This window comes from Castor canadensis, chromosome 4, assembly GCF_047511655.1.
Source record: "Castor canadensis chromosome 4, mCasCan1.hap1v2, whole genome shotgun sequence".
NCBI lineage: Eukaryota > Metazoa > Chordata > Mammalia > Rodentia > Castoridae > Castor > Castor canadensis.
In genome coordinates, this window is record NC_133389.1 from 103,633,820 (window position 1) to 103,650,971 (window position 17,152).

Consider the following 17,152-nt stretch of genomic DNA (forward strand, 5'->3'; position numbering starts at 1 on the left):
AGCAAGAAGTAATGCAGGCTTTAACATCTTCACATTTTAAAATTAATTGTAAATAGCTTACATAGAATGATAATTAAGACTACATTCGGTGCATAAAAAAGAATAGAATAGAAAGGACAGAAGTAGACCCAGGTATAGAAAAATTAACAGTATGATACAGGTGGTCTTTCAAGTTAAAATAAAAGATATTATTCCATATGGCTGTGACAATTGGAATAAAATTGCTGTTCCACTCTCACAATTTAGTATCAGCCAAATAAAGATCAGATGGATTAAAGACAATTTTTCTAATTTGATTTTTCATTATAAAATATTTCAAATATCCTGAGAAGTATAGAGTGTAATGACTTCAGAAACATTTAATGAAATCATATCACATTTAATTCGGATTTCCTCTCCCACTTTTTAAATAAGAAATAATATATCACTAGCAACACTAAAGTCAACCTCCAACCTCTCATCCTGCTTGCCTTCTCCAGAAGTAAATGTTATTCCGAAATTAATATATTCATATGAATGTATGTTTCCATAGTTTGACTGAGTACATAGTAGTATAGAACTTTTTAAATTATTATATTTGTCTATTTTTATTTCATCTCTAAAACTGGTATTATTTAGAAAAATGCTTTTTAAGTTTTAAGAAACTATGTCTTTGGCTGTTCTTTTGTTGTGGGTTTATAGGTTTATTTCTTAGTTCAGATAACATTTGCATAATTTCTACATTGGGGTATTTACTGATTTTTGTATGCTATGAATGAAGTTTTCTTTTTTTTAAATGTTCAATTTAAATTTTTTAAGTATACATTTTACTACCAGAAATTTCTCCCTAACCATTGCTTTAGCTACAGTAACAATTTAGTGCAATTTATTTTATATTGTTTTCTAATTTTACTGAGGATTTCTTCTTTGCGTCTTTGAGTATTTATAAGTACCATGATTTATTACCACATATTTTCATATTTTTCAGTTATTTATTTCTAATTTCACCTCATTATGGGCAGAGAAGATACTTTCTATGATCTCAATTCTTACTAAATTTATTGATACTTATTTTATAGCTAAACCTAAAGTTTTTCCTGAAAGATATTCCAGGAACACTTGAGAAAAATGCCAGTTCTGTTGTTGTTGAATATTTTGTGGATTGCATTATAGATGAATACATCTACTCATTTTTCCATGTTTCTTTATTCTCCTTCCTTGGTCTTCTGTATCATTTTCTGTTACTAGAAGAGAAATATTACTTCACAATATTTTATTGATAAAATGTCTTTCTCCATTTAGATCTATATCTGGGACTAGGTTTCTTGGGTACATGTATGTTTATATTTGTTATGTATTCTTTTTTTTTAAGGCAGTACTGGGGTTTGAACTCAAGGCCTCATTTTACTAAGCAGGCACTCTATCACTTGAGCCAGGCCACCTCTCTCCTGTCATGTATTCTTGATGGACTTAGCACCATAACCATGATAAAATGACTTTCATTATCTCTGTCTCCTTGTATTGTAAAATATATTTTTCTGAAATTAATATAGCTCTTTCAATTCTCTTTTTTTAAATATTTTTGATGTTATATCTTAACTCATATTATTTACAATCTGCTTGTGTTACTGAATATAACATGTTTCTCTTAGTCATCGTGTAATAGGACAGGGCTTCAGATCTCTTTGCTAACCTTTCTTTTAATTGGAATGTACAAACACTTTATATATAATGCATTAGTGATATTACATTTATGTCTGTTAGTTTGCTATTTGATTTCTATCTGTCTTGTGTCATTTCGCTTATTATTTTCCTCCATTACTGCCTCCTTTATTATGTTCAGCAAATATTTTCTGGAATGACACCAACAAAATGGTGTCATAGACATCTCCAAGCTCCTCTTTTCCTATAGGGGCTCTAAAAATCCAGCAACAACTTTTAGAACCAACTTTTTCAGAACCTACATCATATATAAATGCTTACAGCAACCATATAAATCAAGAGAAAAATATCTTTAAAATTTAAATAAAATTTTGTGACATTTTATATACTTTTAACCTATATTCTCCCTAGCTTAAAAACATCTTTAGAAGATGTCTTCTAAGTGTCATGCCCTGGTCACATATTCTGGAGGGAGCAAAGTACAACTTACTCAAAAATTACTGGGTATGTCTGTTCTAACCTATTTGGGGGTTAGCAGAACTGCTGACATAAATGCACATTACTATTTTGCCTAAATCAGAACTCACCCAAACTCAAACTGGTGGATACTGTTTAAAATTATTGTAGGATACGTTAGCCCACCTCCACCGAAAATGTCTGATACAAATGAGTGTAATTGAGAAGGTATAGAGTACTTGAGGCTGGGGTAGAGAAACTAGATCACTTATTTTCATTCAGTAGACTAGTAAAAGGAAAGAATGAAAGACCTGACTTGATTCACAATCAACTTGAAAGCCATTTCTTAGCTTTTAAATTGTCCTTCTGTAAAAAAAAAAAAAAAAAAAAAAGAAACTAAGGAATTTTAGCTCAAAATCAGCCCCCTTCCAGGAAGCAGCAGCCTTCCAGGAAGTTGGGTGATGAGTGTGGGAGCACTGGGAGGAATTCACTGACAGATGCACCTACTGGGCTTTTCAAAGACAGCCTGGGACACAAGAGCATATCCAGCTGCAGGGCTCAGTCCTGGCCTATCTCCCTTTGGTTTTGGTTTTGTGGTACCGGGCAATGAACCCAGGGTATTGCACATCAAGGATATCTTTCAGTCTTAGAAAGTCAGTTATATCTAAGTCTTTAATCTATTAATATCTTTCCTACACATTGTGCTTTCCTCTCAAATATTGTTAGGAAGAAAAATTCGATTTATATTAGCTACTCAAATAACACTTGCAGTTTATGTAAAAATAGAAGCTTGGTGAATGATCAGTCATGTAGGCATCATACATGTAGTTTAATTTGTGTCTTGCAGACAGAAATATACTTTCTTGATACTAGGCTCACATCACATACACATCTCATTATACCTCCTTCATCACTATGATGATCGGCTCTGGCATTTTGGATGGTTAGTGGAAAGAAAAGAGTACATCAAATTTCAAGTTTTCAGCTTTAATAAAATATTGCTATTTATTACATTTTGTTCTGTTTTCTCCACTACTGATCGGCCCTTATGAAGACAGCAAAGTCTTTGCACATTTTTGTGGCTCCTTTTTAAGATTGGTCTAATCTTACTAAAGATGACTGGGAAGGAGTGGCAAGGACTGGGGTGGGGCAGAGCCCAGTCCCACTTTAAAAATACATAATGGTCACTTGACCTTTTTTATCACCCCTGAATAAAAAGGGGAGTCAGAGGTCATCCTCTACTTCTACACACTTTTGCTGGTTTGGAATGTTACACCACAGGTGCAGGTTCTTTTGCAGTTAGAGTGGTGAAGCTGCTCCAACCTCTTATTCCTCACACTGAATGTCATCAGTGAGGCTGACATCTTCCAACTCCCCTTCATCACACGCCACTTTATGTTCATCGTGGGGAAGTGGAGAACATCATCATAGGTGAAATAAGCCAGGTTCAGAAGGCCAAAGGCCACATGTTTTCTCTCATATGTGGAAAATAGACCCAGTACACATACAAGTCATATTTTGAAAAACAGGTCACACTATAGGGGAAGTCACTAACGGGAGAGGGAGAGTAATAGAAGGAAGCTAAGAAGGTGAATATGGTTGATGTACTTTCTATACAAGAATGAACATAGAATTTTTAAACCTGTTTGAAGCCACCATAAGTAGAGGACTAGTAGAGCTTCAGGTTGTCACCCTGAAGCTGAGCCAGCTGCTCCTTGAGCACCAGGTTCGGGTCACCATCCTGGCTGACAGGATGGTGGTTATCTGTGCTCTTCATGTCCTCCTTTCCATCCTCCACCTGCTCACCCGGGATTCTGCCTGCCTGATCCAGCACCAGCACCCACTCCTCCTGCTCTCCTTTGAGGTGAATCAACCTTTCGTTCTCCTGCACCTGGGCCCCTAGCTGACCCACCAAGCACTCTAGCCCTTTCCTCAGTTACTGGGCCTCCTCCTCCAGTTGGCCCAGCTGGGGACTGTGGGGGCAATGGCTCTTCCAACTGGTTCCTCAGTTCCTCCAAGGTGGTCTTCAGCTGGTGAACTTCTTGGGCGCTGTGCTCCTTATCCTCCTTCAGGATGTGCATCTGTGCTGAGGTTTGCTGCATCTGGCTGCATGCCTCAGATAACTCCAGCTTCTTCTGAAGCTCCTCCAGGCTGAGCTGCATGGCTTCTTTTGCTTCCAAAAGGACTTGAAGCTTCTCCAGCTGCAAGTTCTTCCCTTTCAGGTCTTCTTGAGGCTTGTTGCTCAAGTTAAGGGCATCTATGTCCACATCCTCCTTATTTGATGTTACAGCTTCCCAATTAATGAAGGGAAAATCTCATATGCAAGGCTTCTGTTACTACCAATGCCAGTGTCTGGTAAAGGAACACTGGCAGGTAACACATCATCACATGCTGTTGCTGCAGGAACATCGCAGTTTTGGGGCACATCCTCAAAACTTAGAGTCACCACCATTTTTAATCTTTTTCTTTTTATTTGTCCCTACAGGAACACCAGAGCTGTTCCTATGCTGAAATGCATTCAGCATTTTCTTGGCTGCAACCAATTTCTTAAGTCTGATTTCTTCAGACATATTAGGGCTCAGCAGAGGAAGGTGGGGGGTTCACATGACCCAGAAATCAACCTAGCTCTTTCTCACTTACCAAGATCTTTCTCCAATACACACTACAATCTTCCATCTCCAACACTCCACAATCTTCCTCCCACATACACCAGTCTTCTCCCACACGCACCACAATCTTCCTCTAACACACACCCCAAGCTTCCTCCAACACACACCCATAATCTTCCTCCGACACACAGAAACAATCTTCCTCTCACACACACCACAATCACTACGAAACACTCAGCACACCACGTTCCTCACCTCTAACCAGCACCATATCCTCCTACTCCAACAGCTCACAGTGGTGTGAGCCAGAAGAAGCAGATGCAAGGGGAGGTTAGGCAACTTCAACGTGGAATGTGGGCATGTCCTAAATCATCCCACATAGTTGGGTGAGTAAGATGAAGGACAAAAGATCTGTGAGGGATGGGCAGCATCACAATGAGAGCAGATGCAGCTCCTACCCCAACCCCATCTACCCACTGAAGGTGGGGGTGTGGCCAGGTCTCTGTGGGTGCCTATGCACAGCTTTAAAGGCAAATGGTTCATGGTATCCTTCATAGAATTCTAGTTACTTGTAGCACCCAAGAGGCCACTATGTGGCCACTACCTTGAACCTCCTATACTGCAGACCCCTGACCAGGGAAGCTCGGACTTCAGGCCTCAAGAGGTGGGAGACAATGGTCAGTAGGTGACAGTGTATCACTTTACAACAGTCCCTTTCCTGACTCCTCATAGCTGTATCCCATACTTCCACATTTTAGAAATCACATCCAGGATCTCCCCCATCCAGTCCTCCACACAGTCCTCTTTCCGCCACTGCCTCACCTTCCCGAGGTCCCTGATCTCACTAGAGTATAAGACCCCCACCCAGCTGGATCCAGTCCTAGTCTCCTGCTTCCCAGCTGCTGCTCCTCCCACACTTCCAAGGTACTCCTCTCCACTCAGAGTGGCTCTTGGTGCAAACAGCCATTCTCTTTGGATTCTTTTCCAGGACCAAACCAGGACTGCACCAAAGTTACAATAGGGCCTTCTGATCCCCTGTGAGTACATCTGTGTGCCTCCCCATACCTCCCTCTCCAACCCAAGAACAGACCTTAAAGACAGCTCTTTAAGGTCTTTCCCCAGCAGACTTGTTCTGAGAAACTACAGGTCATTTCTTAATTCCTTCCTTCCTTTTCCCTTCCTCTTGGCCTCCATTCTTCAAGAAGTGTTATGTTCTCGAGATGCTGCCTTCTCAGAGCTCTTTACCCCTCTCCTCCTCCAGGCACCTCTGCTCAGATTCTCCCTCTTCATCTCTAATTTTATTAATGTGGACCTTCTCCCTCTTTCTTTAGTTTCTTTGGTTAAGGATTTGTCAATCTTATTTATCTTTTCAAAGTACCACCTTTTTGTTTCATTGGTGCTTTGTGGGTTTTTTTAAATTTCTATTTCATTAGTTTCATTATTATTTCCACCTACTAACCTTAGATTTGGCTTGTTCTTGTTTATCTAAGTTGCTGAATGTTATTTTTAAAATTTTTATTAGCATATTTGGGTTGGTGGAGTGACTTAAGTAGTAGAGTATTTGCCTAGCAAGTGCGAAGCCCTGAGTTCAAGGCCCAATACCTCCAAAAAATAATTTATTAGCATATAATAGTTATACAGGGGGATACATTGTGATATTTACATATGTGCTTACAATGTACCTTAGTTTGATTTACCCCCTCCATTGTTCTTCCTCTTCCCCTCACTCCCCCTTCTTAGAACAATTTCAACAGGTTTCCTTCTTCTACTTTCATATATGGATGCAAAATACATCTACCACATTTACTTTCATTCCTCCTTTTCCTTGTCCCCACCCACCTCCCACTGGTAAGCATTCCTGGAAAAGACCTATTAGGGATGAAATTTTCTTTGTGGCCTAATATATAATCTCTTTTATTAGCATCTGAAAATAATATGTATTCTGTGCTGATGGTTCTTAGTGTTTCTGTCATATGTGTTTGACTAGTTGATTGTTGATTTATGAGAGCTCTAAATTTAGTTTCCCACCATGGTTGAAGATGTAATATTTTTTGTATTATTTACAGTATTCAAATCTATGTATGTATATAGTTTAAGATTAACTCTGTGTGTGTGTGTGTGTGTACACAAATGAAACATTTCAGGTGACTAAAGCTTACACATTACATTTTTCTTGAAACTTGCCTTGTAGTAATTAAAATATTGTTCTTCTAGCTAGCATTTGTTGCCCTTAACGCAGAGAAACTAAAGCAGATACCTTAAAGCAACTGAGGCCAATAGGAAAAGGGGAACAGGTACTAGAGAAAAGGTTAGACCAAAAAGAATTAACCTAGAAGGTAACACCCACGCACAGGAAATCAATGTGAGTCAATGCCCTGTATAGCTATCCTTATCTCAACCAGCAAAAACCCTTGTTCCTTCCTATTATTGCTTATACTGTCTCTACAACAAAATTAGAAATAAGGGCAAAATAGTTTCTGCTGGGTATTGAGGGGGTGGGGGGAGAGGGAGGGGGCGGAGTGGGTGGTAAGGGAGGGGGTGGGGGCAGGGGGGAGAAATGAACCAAGCCTTGTATGCACATATGAATAATAAAAGAAAAATGAAAATAAATAAATAAAATATTGTTTCTTGTTCTACTTAATGAATTTCATCCTTAATTCTGATATCTAACTTGTTTAGTTTCTTTCCGATTTACCTTTTTGTTTCTTTGATTGTCAAAATTTCTTCATTATTTTGGTTAAAGTTTGCCTTTTTAAACTAGCATTTCACTGGATTTTTAATAAATCAGTCTTTGATTTTTCAATGGAGGAATAAAATTCATTATAAGTATTATGACTATTGTTATATTTGCAGTTTCCTACCCCTTGGTTGTTTTGGGTTTTGTACTTACTACTTTCTTGCATATTTGTGTTTTACTTTTTTTTCTATTTTTGTTGAACTGATCTTGGTTGTTCTTCTTGTGGTTCAGAAACTTTGTGTCCTATTCTCATTTTTCACGTGCACATTTCTGTTTTCTAATAAAATCTAACTTCAGTCCTCCAACTTAATAAATCAAAAACCTTAATGTACTTTTGATTTTTCTTTCACATTTCTCTATACCTGATACCATTGTTACTAAGATTGTTACTAAAGATTGTAACTAAAGATTGTTACTAAGTTTTCTTCTGCAATATATATCAATACTTAGGTTAACTATAAATTTTGCTGGTGGTTTTGCTCTATATTCTTTCTTATATTACTCTTTGTTCATTTTCTTTTTCCCCCTTTGCTAGACTATATTTTGATATGACATTGAAACATGTAAGTATATAATCAGCTCTCTTACGTGCCACATTCTAGTTCTTAGGTCCCCTGATCTTTCTCTTTCTTGATTTCTTCCCTTCAATTGTGAAACTAGGTGCTCAAGCTCAAGTAATCTGTGTCTAAGAAATTTCATAAAGATCTATCTACTTGTGGTTTGTTTCTCTTTCTTCTTTTTCCTACTCTACTGTACTTTTCATACAGGGTTTTTCTTTTTTTTTATTTCTCTTATTCATATGTGCATACAATGTTTGGGTCATTTCTACCCCCTTCCCTGCACCCCCTCCCTTTCCCCAGCCCTCTCTCTTTTCCTCCCTACCCCCTCCCTACTAGGCAGAAACTATTTTGCCCTTATGTCTAATTTTGTTGAAGAGAGAGTATAAGCAATAATAGGAAGGAACAAGGGTTTTTGCTAGTTGAGATAAGGGTAGCTATACAGGGAGTTAACTCGCATTGCTTTCCTGTACATATGTGTTATATTCTAAATTAATTCTTCTTGAACTAACCTTTTCTCCAGTTCCTGGTCCCCTTCTCCTATTGGCCTCTGTCGCTTTCAAGTTTCTGCATTAGTTCCTTTGCGTTGAGGACATCAAATACTATCATGTTTTTTTTTTGGGGGGAGGGGTTCTTGCCTATCCTCATACCTCCCTTGTGTGCTCTCGCCTCATCATGTGATCAAATCCCAAACCCCTTGTTGTGTTTGCCATAGATCTAAAGTCTGCATATGAGGAAGAACATACGATTTTTTGGTCTTCTGGGTGTGGCTAACCTCGCTCAGGATGATGTTCTCCAGTTCCATCCATGTACCTGCAAATGATAAGATTTCATTCTTCATAGTGGGGAGTATTCCATTGTGTATAAATACCACATTTTCTTAATCCATTCATCGATAGTGGGGCATCTTGGCTGTTTCCATAACTTGGCTATTGTGAATAGTGCTGCAGTAAACATGGGTGGGTAGATGCCTCTGGAGTAACCTGTGTCATATTACTTTGGGTATATCCCCAAGAGTGGTATTGCTAGATCATATGGCAGATCTAAGTTTAGATTTTTAAGAAGTCTCCAGATTTTTTGCCAGAGTGGTTGTACTAGTTTGCATTCCCACCAGCAACATATAAGGGTTCCTTTTTCCCCACATCCTCGCCAACACCTGTTGTTGGTGGTGTGTCTAATGATGGCTATTCTAACAGGGGTGAGGTGGAATCTTAGTGTGGTTTTGATTTGCATTTCCTTAATGGCTAGAGATGGTGAGCATTTTTTCATGTGTTTTTGGCCATTTGAATTTCTTCTTTTGAGAAAGTTCTGTTTAGTTCACTTGCCCATTTCTTTATTGGTTCATTAATTTTGGGAGAATTTAGTTTTTTGAGTTCCCTATATATTCTGGTTATCAGTCGTTTGTCTGATGTGTAGCTGGCAAATATTTTCTCCCACTCTGTGGGTAGTCTCTTCAGCTTAGAGACCATTTCTTTTGTTGAGTATAAGCTTTTTAGTTTTATGAAGTCCCATTTATCTATGCTACCTCTTAGTTGCTGAGCTGCTGGGGTTCCATTGAGAAAGTCCTTGCCTATACCTATTAATTCCAGAGTATTTCCTACTCTTTCCTGTACCAACTTTAGAGTTTGAGGTCTGATATTAAGGTCTTTGATCCATTTTGAGTTAATACTGGTATAGAGTGATAAACGTGGATCTAGTTTCAGTTTTTTATAGACGGCTAACCAGTTTTCCCGACAACTTTTGTGAAGCGGCTGTCTTTTCTCCATCATATATTTTTAGCGCCTTTGTCAAAGATAAGTTTGTTATAGTTGTCTGGCTTCATATCTGGGTCCTCTGTTCTGTTCCATTGGTCTTCATGTCTGTTTTTGTGCCAGTACCATGCTGTTTTTATTGCTATTGCTTTGTAATATAGTTTGAAGTCAGGTATCGTGATACCGCCAGCATTGTTCTTTTTGATGAGTATTGCCTTGGGTATTCGTGGCCTCTTGTGCTTCCAAATATATTTAACAGTAGATTTTTCAATCTCTGATGAATGTTATTGGGATTTTGATGGGAATTGCATTAAACATGTAGATTGCTTTTGGGAGTATAGACATTTTTACTATGTTGATTCTACCAAATCATGAGCATGGGAGATCTCTCCACTTTCTATAGTCTTCCTCAATCTCTTTCTTCAGGAGTTTATAGTTTTCCTTGTAGAGGTCATTCACATCCTTTGTTAAGTTTACTCCTAGGTATTTGATTTTTTTTTGAGGCTATTGTAAATAGAATTGTTTTCATACATTCTTTCTCAGTTTGTTCATTATTAATATATAGAAATGCTAATGATTTTTCTATGTTGATTTTATATCCTGCTACCTTGCTATAGCTACTGATGGTGTCTAAGAGTTTTTGGGTAGATTTTTTGGGTCTTTAAGGTATAGGATCATATCATCTGCAAATAAGGATATTTTACAGTTTCTTTACCTATTTGTATTCCTCTTATTCCCTCTTCTTGCCTAATTGCTCTGGCTAGGAATTCCAGTACTTTGCTGAATAGGAGTGGGGATAGTGGCATCCTTGTTTCGTCCCTGATTTTAGAGGGAATGGTTTCAGTTTTTCACCATTAAATTTAATGCTGGCTGTAGGCTTGTCATATATAGCTTTTATAATGTTGAGGTACTTTCCTTCTATTCCAAGTTTTCTTAGAGCTTTTATCATGAAATGGTGTTGGATCTTATCAAAGGCTTTTTCTGCATCTATTGAGATGATGGTTTTTGTCTTTACTCTGTTAATGTGGTGTATTACATTTATAGATTTTCATATGTTGAACCACCCCTGCATTCTTGGGATGAAGCCTACTTGGTGTGGTGAATGATCTTTTTGATGTGTTGTTGAATTCAGTTTGCCATTATTTTATTGAGGATTTTTGCATCAATGTTCATTAAGGAGATTGGCCTATAGTTCTCCTTTTTGGAGGTGTCTTTGCCTGGTTTTGGGATAAGTGTAATACTGGCTTCATAAAATATGTTAGGCAGTTTTCCTTCCCTTTCTATTTCTTGGAACACTTTAAGGAGGGTTGGTATTAGTTCTTCTTTAAATGTCTGATAGAATTCAGCAGAGAATCCATCAGGTCCTGGACTTTTCTTTTTTGGGAGACTCTTGATTGCTGCTTCAATTTCATTTTGTGGTATAGATCTATTCAGGTGATTAATGTCCTCTTGGTTCAGTTTTGGATGATCATGAGTATGTAAAATTGTCCATTTCTTCAAGATTTTCAAATTTATTTGATTATAGGTTCTCAAAGTAGTCTCTGATGCTTTCCTGAACTTCTGTGGTGTTTGTTGTTATCTCCCCTTTTGCATTCCTGATTTTACTGATTTGGGTTTTTTCTCTCCTCGTTTTAGTCAGGTTTGCCAGGGGTCTATTGATCTTGTTTATTTTTTCAAAGAACCAACTTTTTGTTTCTTTAATTGTTTGTAGGGTTTTTTTGGTTTCTATTTCATTGATTTCAGCTCTTATTTTTATTATTTCTCTCTTTCTACATACAGGGTTTTTCAATCTCAAGTCTTACATACTTTTTTATCTCTAAAAACTTTCCTTCTGTAAATCTTATAATTATCTTTATGTCTTGATTTCCTGCTGTTCTCTCATTCTGGGACTACTTTTAGTTGTATCTTAACCCTTTAGAATCAGTCCTCTATAATTCTTTACTTTTTTGCATATATTACCTATTCTATGCTTTCTAGTTTTCTTTTTGTAGGGTCTCATCAACTATTTTCCAAATGCTCTATTAAATAGGGCACTCAGATTTACTTTCCAAGTAAATTCCATGCTTATTCCATGTTTATTTCTTCTGTAAGTTATCCTGTTCTTATTTTATGCGGTGTGTTAAGTTTTCCAGTTAGCTATCTTAAATAAACTAAAGTATCAATTTTTTTTCATTTACAAAATCAGAACAGGCAGGCTGAACAGGTCCTGCCTGGGGATTGGTACCAGTGGGAGGAGAGGAGGTAGGGAAAGGGAATGGGAAGCTGAATATAGTACAAATACTATGTATACAGGTATGCAAATGGAAAAATGATAACTGTTGAAACTATTCCAGGAATGATTGGGATGGGGAATAAAGGAAAATGATGGAGGGAGTGAATTCAAGTATGATATATTTGATATATTATAAAAGCATTTGTAAATGTCACAATGTACCCCCACCCAACACAATAGTAAAAATAGAAAACATAAAAATGAAAATACAGTGATCATATCTTCTATTTATTATTAAATAACAGAAAGATAATTTGTGAAAAAGAGTACAGCTTTCTAATCAAAATTGAACTGTACTAAAGCAGTTTAGATACACAAAGAGAATTAAGGAAGACACTTCTTTAAAAGAGCAGGTAACCACAGAAAGTGACTCTTAAGAAATCCTATTGATTATTCTTGATTAGTAGTGTAAAGAAATTAAAAATATGGGAATTATGGGTTATCCTGTATTGGAAAAATCACTTAAAATAAAACCAATAAAATATATCTGCAAGTTGTTTTAAAAGTTTTCCCTTTTATATTCTATGTTTTTTTTCTCAATGGTTGGTTTGTTCTCATTTGTATTCTCTCTCTCTCTCTCTCTCTCTCTCTCTCTCTCTCTCTCTCTCTCTCTCTCTCTTATCTCCCCCTTTCCTTCTTTCCCTTTTTCCTCTACTCAGGTTTCTGCCCCTTGAGCTACTCCTAGCCCTTTTTGCTTTATTTTTTAGATAAGGGGTCTTCAATTTTTGCCCTGGGGATGGCCTGGACCATGACCTTCCTAATTATGGCTTCCCAAATAGCTGGAATGACAGGCATGTGCCATCCCACCCCACCTATTGTTTGAGATGGGTTCTCACAAACTTTTTACTTGGACTAGCCTCAAACCACAATCCTCCTAACTTCCCTTCTCTTTTATTTTATATGATAGAAGTAACTCAATAATCTAGGATCATTGGTTCCTGGTTACTTTTTAAAAGATTAGTAACCAGTAATAGTAGAACAGTAGAAGAGCTCTAAGTTTTGTATATGTGAATACACTAGTGTATTAGCTATCTTCCTTGGGTAAGGTGGTATGCATGAAGATAACCATTATAGTTTGCAACATTTAAGTATCAGAATGCTCTTCACTATCTAATGAAGAGTGTTCCCTGCCATTGTAGCCACCCTGGTTTTCAGATAATGTGTTCAGTTTCTTTGGAGAACAGATCCTTTTCTGGCTTGAAATGTAGAGGTAGAGGTTGCCTGGCTGCTGAATATTCTGGGATGACAAGTAGTTGGGAAATCCATAACTTTTTCTCCTGACTTTCAATATTTCCTGCTTTCAGTTCCACATATGTCTACTGATGTCCATCATATTTTGTGTTTCTGATTTCCCTGCCTTTCTAGGGTTCATCCAGCATGTTGGCTCCTTCTCATCTACCATCCCTTCCTTTATGCCTTACTTTGTCAATCATCACTACTTCTAATATCCTTCTTGTTAAACTCCCCTTTCCACTGATAGGTTACTTCTCATCAGTCTTCCCTATGCTTGTTTTCCCTTTAAAATGTATTTCTTGACTGCTGTTTTAATGAGATCTCAAGAGAGATGAAATAGGACTGACCTCAACTTACAATCTTATAATAGAAACCCATCTTAAGAGTTTTGGCTGCCTTTACTGTTATTTTTAATATTTTTAATAATGTAATTGATTTGTTGATTTCTTCTTTAGAGGATGAGTTTCAGTCTCTAGGTAGCTTTATTTATTCTCATATATTTAGTGAGTAGTTTCTAGTTTTATTTCTCTGTGATCAGTGGCTGGCCTATGGAGTTCAGTGAAGTTTTCTCTATAGTATGGAATATAATCAGTGTTGGTGAATACTCCATGTACATTTGAAGAGAATAATGTTTTCTGTTACATGCAAAGTTTATATACACCTATTACATTGGTTATTAGCTTTATGTTGCTTGATTTATAAGTGACTATGTGAGAGAGGTTACTTTCCCAAAACAGTTATTTCCATCTTTTCTTGCTTTCTTTGAATTTCAGATAGTTTTTTTTCATATTTCAGTGTTTTGTCAGTTGTAATTTAAAAGTTTATAAAGTATATATCCTCATTATAGAACTATACTTTTTAATGAGTTTAATCATTTTGCCTGCATAATACATTTTTCTTTCATTTCTGCAAATATACTGTTTATGTTGCCATCCTTGCTTTATTTTATTATTTGAATTAAATAAGAAAATTTACATGTATTATGGTATAGAGCATGTTTTGAAATATGTATACATTGTGAAACTATATATTATCTCTCTTATCTTTTGTGTGTGTGTGTTGAAAACTCTCTTAGCAATTTTCACTCTTTTTCTCTTCCTATAGTTTTTTATACCTGTCAAATTTTTCTTGGTCTCTTTTTATTCTAGTTCCCATTTGGAAGTTTTATATCATTTTTATTTTCCTAGGACATCATTCCTCTTTCAGTATCGTGAACAATATTATGTAATAGTTCCCCTTATATACAATGATTTTTCTTCTTCCCATTTTTGTCCCTACCCCCAACACCTACCCATACTACTCTTTGTTGAAATAATTTTGACTTTTAGCTTTAGATTAATATTTTACACTACATTAATTTTATCAAATGGTAATTTTAACATGTGTATTGTCTTAGAACTGTGCTAATTTAGGCAAAATGCAAAGATTTACTGATTTTATTGCTAATACTTCCTCATAGTACAGATATTTTTCATTTCTTAAAGTCATTATTTCAGGAAGTATAGAAAAGTGTCTGGGTTGCAAGACCATGAAATACTTTTGTGTCTTTGAAAATGAGTAAGAGAGCTAGGCTGCATTTAGAATTCTTAGGTAAAGATCTTTATCTTTAAGAATTAATCATATTCAACCAAGCATGGTGGCAACAAGCCTGCAATTCCAACACAGGGAGATCATGAGTTCAAGGCCAGCTTCAATTACATAGTGAGACACTGTCTCAGAGAGGGAGGAAAAGTGAGTGTCTTCTATTGTCTTCTGTTGCATATGCATATAATGTGTTAGAGAAATTTGATGTCAAGTTTTTTTTTTATTTACATGGCTTTTTTTGGCCAGAAGCCCCTAAAGGATTTTGTTTTTTTCTTAATTCTTCTAATTCCTTCAAATTTGTGTCACTAGGTTAGTCTAGATACATGGTTTTTTTCTGCTTACATTCAATTAAAATCTTTTAATCTGAAAAGTCAGTGTTTCCTTCATTTAAGAAATATTCCCAGTATTATTTTTTGATCATTCCTTCCCTCCCATCTGTTCTTATCTACTCAAATCTTTATTTACTGGACTTCTGGATTTGTCTTCTTCATTAGTCAGGGCTCCCCAGAGAAACAAAATTAATGGGATGTATACATAGAGACATTGAGAAATTGCCTCAAGTGAAGGTGGCAGTCTGATGACAAAATTCCTACCTCTGCAAGGGACTTAATCTTTTCTTCAAAGGCCTCCAAGTGATTGGCTGAGGCATACCCATGTTATGGGATTAATCTGCTTTACTCAAAGTCTGTTGATTTAAATGTTGGTCATATCTAAAAATTACCTTTACACCAACACCTAGAATAGTGTTTCATTAAGAAACTGTGCTAATTTGGCATATAAAATTAACCATTACAAACTGTAAATGACTTTCTCTTTGCCCATTATTTCTTCCCTCTTAGTTTGAGTCCTAGGAGAAATTTTTGGGTATTCATAAATCACTGATTTGCTCCTTAATGCATTTATTGCTTCTTTCAAACTTAGTAAGCAAAGAGCATTGTTTTCTGATTTCAGATTTTTCATAGTTTCACAGTTTTCTACTATTTTATTAAAAACATGTTTTAGTTTGAAGTGGTTCTTGAACATTTATGTTTTTGCTTATTTTGATTTTTAAAGCTTTATTTTGAAAATGTTTAAAACTATGAAAACTTTGTAAGAAAAGTCTAATGAATGTCATTCACCCTTTGCCAAGAGTGATCTGTCATTAACATTTGCTATATTTGGTTTATCCTCTAACTGTATTTGTGCATCACTTATATCTAGATATCCACTTAAGAGTAATGACAGATTTTATGAACTTTTATGTACATACTTCAGCATGAACCACCTAAGAACAGAGTTTTTTAAACATAATTTTAAACAATTATCAAACTCAGGAAATTTAACATTGCTACTATATTATACTATTATGTAACTGACATAATTGATAGGCTATATTCATATTTTTGCAATTATTGGAAATATTGCAATATTTATAGCAATATTTTCTTTATTCTAATTCCTACTTGAGAATTATATACATTGCCTTTAGTTATTATGTAAGATTTTTTAGAATGGAAGGGTGAGAGGAGATGGAAAGCAAAGAAGTTAAAGAAAAAGGGAAAAACAAATAAACAGACAAGTAGGAAAAAACAAAACAAAGAATCAAACAAAAAAGTTTCAAAGATATAAACAGGGAGTGTTAGTGTACTAGTCGACAGTAAGCTGAACAGGCATTAGAGAGACAGAGAGAGGATTGAAAATAAAAAGAATAAAGATAAGAATAAAAATAAAAAATAAGTAAATGAAAGAAATATATATATAAATAAAATAAAACAAAATGAAAAATAGAAAATAAAAAAAAAAACCTCCAAGTTCAAATGCAATGAAGTTTCAGTCTTAATAATTTTGGTGACCGTCTCAGCCTCCAATCCTGGAGATGGTGCCTCAGATGTTGTTCTGTAGTTGTCTCACCAAAGGGGATGCATAAAGTAGAACAAAACTTATCCGTGTCTTCCCAAGCCATCTGGGCGCCGGCTGGAGGTGTGGAAGGGTCAAAGTTTTGCCTCTTCTCGGTGGTTTTGCCTGCAAGGTGTGTCTCCAGCATCTCTCCAAGATTTCACTATAGGAGGCATGCTTTCTGCTTCCTCCCTCTAGCTGCCGTCTTGGAATTCCCCCAGTTATTATGTAAGATTTTTGAAGTTGTCTACTTTCTTGTCATAAATCTGTTTTGCAGGGAAATATTTGGCATCACTCTTCAGAATGAACCTCTTTTTAAACATATAGTGACTTTATTTTCTCATCTTTAAAGAGCAGTTCTATTTGCACCCAGTATTGGGATTTTAATATGCTTAGTAACTATTGTATACTTCCTAGTTGAAAAAAATTAAATCCAG

At 36.1% G+C, this 17,152-nt stretch overlaps 1 protein-coding gene and 1 pseudogene across 15 annotated transcripts in view; one reads left to right on the forward strand and one right to left on the reverse strand.

The window, feature by feature from the left end:
• Window positions 1–4,549, reverse strand: part of LOC141422696 (peroxisomal membrane protein PEX13 pseudogene) — a 92,298-nt pseudogene extending 87,749 nt beyond the window's left edge.
• Window positions 1–17,152, forward strand: part of Mbd5 (methyl-CpG binding domain protein 5) — a 384,589-nt gene that overhangs the window by 193,758 nt on the left and 173,679 nt on the right. The gene's annotated exons all lie outside the window — the stretch shown is intronic.